A 4,123-nucleotide genomic window follows, 5' to 3' on the forward strand; every position below is an offset into this window, starting at 1 on the left:
TGGCGTCCAGTGTGCCACTGGGGACATAAAACATGAGTGGAGAACACTTCCATGGCTGGTCTCCACGGCCCACCTCCCACATATAGCCCAGACCGCCGTGCCTATGCCACTGTGCCCCCATGGCAGAGGGGTCCCTACCCACGACTAAGCTCTGGACACCAAGCCCACCTATTCCTTCTGCAGCTCTGGAGGGAAGGAAAGCCCTAAGCTAGAGAATGACCAGACCCAAGGGCATGTGTATCCCCCAGGGGGGTTATTGCAAGGCTGTACCTAAGATTTCTCGACAGCATTTTTCTGTTCTTCTTTCTTTAAGCATCAGCAACAACACTGTCAGCCTGGGAACAGACCCTTGACTCAAACTCAGACCCCCTGAAGCATGGCCCTTCACAAAGGTCACAGGACAGGTGCACGCGGCGGGTTTTTTGGAGGGTATCGTCCTGCATCCGCATTGAGAGCCCCTGTGTCCTCAGTGTCCGTACAGACCCTGCTCACAGAGGGCAGGGACTCAGTCAATGTCAGAGACATGGATGACTCAGTGGAGTGAGCGCCTTGCTCCCAGCCCACGTGTCTCCTTATAGATTAATGATGCCTTCGGGGTCAAGTTTGAACAAAGAAAGAAGGAATACAAATAAACGAGCTCTGTGAAAGGAAAATTGCATTTAGTAAAACAAGATATAAAAGGTATAGGCATATCTACCTATAAAGCATAAACATTGTGCAATGAGTGTGATATGTTTATATGCAAAAGAACAAGACCTACATGAAAGAAGAGAGGCTTTGTTTTTTTGTTTTCTGTTTAACCCATCAGAGAGGCTAAAATTAGTTTTCTGAGGCACTATTGGTCTGCTGGTCTCCTAGGTACAGAATCACCATGGACCTTGCGGGAAGCAATGCTCCCCAGCCCTGCTGGCTCTCCTCTGGCACACAGGGAGACTGTTCTGATCCCCTGGCTCCAATTGACTTGCTCTGACCAAGCCAATGTGAAGGGGTCTCCCAGGACATAAAGTTCGAAACATACAGGAACTCCAGAGTGACTCAGCACTTCTCCTTTTGTGGTTCGTTCTTGCTGACCACAATTGCTCCAGATTGTTCTGTGCTGTCATCCTGGGTCTCAGAGGACACTGCGCAGAGTCTGCAGAATCCATAATGGACATGAGGCATTTAGAAGAAATACAATTTTGTTCCTTTCAGCCAGGGAAATGTGGACTTGCTGATGATCACAGCAGGATCTAGCTTACCTTAACTGCCAAGATCAGGTTGGCCCCATCTGTGAGCGATTGAGATGTTAAGATCTTTGGCTTGGTACTTTCACTTCGATGGCTTTAGCACAAGTTCTTCTACATGACTTTTACATGTGTGCAAAGTGAAGGACACAGAATATGTGTGCCGTGCAGCAAACAGCAGCAGCACCGGCTTCTTTTCAAGTGCTTCAAAGACACTGACTGTCTAGACTGAGAAAGACAGCAAGTCCCTGTGAACCGAGAGGAAATATTTCCCCAAATACACTTTGAAACAGAAAATGAGGTATCAGAATGTACACTAATTTTGTTTCTGTCATCTTCAATATCCTCATCAATATCTTACAGTTTTCAATATGCAGATCTTTTATCTCCTCGGTTAAATTTCTTTCAAAGTCTTTTTTGTAACTATTTGCAAATGAGATTGTTTCCTTGATTTTTTGCGGGGGGGGGGGGGGGAGGGAGCGGCAGATGATGTGGAAGAATAGTTCATTGTTAGCTGACCAAAACACTACTGACTTTTGTGTATTGGTTTTGTGTCCTGCAACTTTACTGAACTGATCCATTCTAACAGTTCTTTGGTGGAATCTTCAGGATTTTCCCATGTACAAATTTACATCATAAATAAACATGTGTTCCTCTTTTTGTTTTAACATCATTTATAGAGCTGGCTTTCCTGATGGTTTTGGTTATAGTTTCTAGGACTATTTTTAAGACAAGTGACTAGAATGGCCATTACTGAACACACAGATAAAACTCAATATTAAGTTACAGTGATGGAAAGTTCACCCTGATGTTAGCTGTGTCGTTATTATGTAGCCTTTTTTTTTTTTACATTGCACTTGGCAATGATTTTTTTTTACTGAATTTTAAAAAATTTATTCATTAATTACATTGTATTATTTGACACAGTTTCATAGGTACTGGGATTCTCCCCACCCCTCCCCACACCCTCCCCCCATGGTGGATTCCTCCACCTTGTTGCATAACCACAGTTCAAGTTCAGTTGAGATTCCCTCTTTGCAAGCATATACCAAACATAGAGTCCAGCATCTTATTGTCCAGTCAAGTTCAACGGCTTCTTAGGTATACCCTCTCTGGTCTGAAGGAAGAACCAGCAGAGTATCATCCCGATCAATTAAAAGCTCCAACATACCATCAGCAACAATTAACTTCGTTGTGGAATTAATTGACAATATGTTAAAAACAAATGCCAGTTCTTAACCACATTCTGTGGTCACCTCATTGACATTTCAATTTTAGTTTATACACAACATATAACATACATAAAATAACATGCTTTACATAACATCATATCATCTTCAATTAAGGCAAACATGTGGTATTTAACTTTTTGGGATTGGCTCATTTCCCTTAGCATTATGGTTTCCAGTTTGGCCCATTTGGCCACAAAGAACTGCATTTTGTTTTTTTAATAGCTGAGTAGTATTCCATGGAGTAGATGAACCATAGCTTTCTTATCCAATCCTCTGCTGATGGGCATTTTGGTTGCTTCCATGTTTTTGCAAGTACTGATTGTGCTGCTATGAACATAGGAGTGCATGTTGGTTTCTCATGAAACAAGTGTTTTGGATATATTCCTAGGAGTGCTATTGCTGGATCAAAAACATGGAATGCTTCACAAATTTGCGTGTCATCCTTGCGCAGGGGCCATGCCAATCTTCTCTGTATCGTTCCAATGTTAGTATATGTGCTGCCGAAGCAAGCACTATTATGTAGCCTTTTTTACGTTGAAGCACATTCCTTCCACATTTGCCAAATGCTTTTTTTCTTTATCTTATGAGATGATTGAACACTTTTTTTCCCTTTGGTTGTATTAAAATGGAGCAGCATATGTATTGATTTGTGTATGATGAACCATCTTTGTATGCTGGAACAAATCCTACTTGATTACCTATAATAACATGGATGAACTGGAGGATAATCTTCTATGAGAAATAAGACAGCTTGGCCAGGCACAATGGCTCAGTTGGTTAATCCTCCCCCTTTAAGAGCAGCAATCTCATATGGGCCCTGGTTCATATCCTGGCTGCTCCACTTCCCATCTAGCTCTCTGCTTGGCCTGGAAAAGCAGCAGAGGTGGCCCAAAGCCTTGGGATCCTGCACCCACGTTGGAGACCCTGAGGTGGTTCCTGGCTTCTGGCTCCTAGCTTTGTATTGGTTCACTGGGGAAGTAAACCAGTGGATGAAAGATCTGTCTCTGTTTCTCTTTATAAATCTGCCTTTCTCATAAATAAATCTTTTCTTTAAAAATAGATTTAGAAGGACAAAAACTGCAATTTCACTTATGTTCACATGTAACATTTTTACAAAATGGGCCCGGCGGCGTGGCCTAGCGGCTAAAGTCCTCGCCTTTGAATGCCCCGGGATCCCATATGGGCGCCAGTTCTAATCCCGGCAGCTCCACTTCCCATCCAGCTCCCTGCTTGTGGCCTGGGAAAGCAGTTGAGGACGGCCCAAAGCTTTGGGACCCTGCACGTGCATGGGAGACTCGGAAGAGGTTCCTGGTTCCCGGCATCGGATCGGTGCGCACCGGCCCGTTGCGGCTCACTTGGGGAGTGAAACATCGGATGGAAGATCTTCCTCTCTGTCTCTCCTTCTCTCTGTATATCCGGCTTTCCAATAATAATAAAATCTTAAAAAAAAAAAAAAACATTTTTACAAATTAAGTTCATGGAGGTAGAGAGTGTTGTGTTAGCTACCACAAACGGGGGAACAGATTGAATGAGGGAGATGTGGATTAAACGGTACAAAGTTTCAGGCAGATATGAGAAGTTACTTTTAAGTATCCATGGTACAGAAAAAATATACTACAAGTGTCCTCAACACAGGTGCCTGCATTGTGGTGTAGCTGGTAAGGCCAC

At 43.3% G+C, this 4,123-nt stretch overlaps 1 non-coding gene across 1 annotated transcript; it reads right to left on the minus strand.

Annotated features, from left to right (window-relative positions):
- Window positions 1–2,861: 2,861 nt before the first annotated feature.
- On the minus strand, window positions 2,862–2,968 carry LOC118760649 (U6 spliceosomal RNA). The gene has a single exon (XR_004996906.2). It is a non-coding gene; the product is annotated as a U6 spliceosomal RNA (small nuclear RNA).
- Between the last annotated feature and the right edge of the window lie 1,155 nt (window positions 2,969–4,123).

The sequence above is a fragment of the Ochotona princeps genome, chromosome 16, assembly GCF_030435755.1.
Source record: "Ochotona princeps isolate mOchPri1 chromosome 16, mOchPri1.hap1, whole genome shotgun sequence".
NCBI classification, from domain to species: Eukaryota; Metazoa; Chordata; class Mammalia; order Lagomorpha; family Ochotonidae; genus Ochotona; species Ochotona princeps.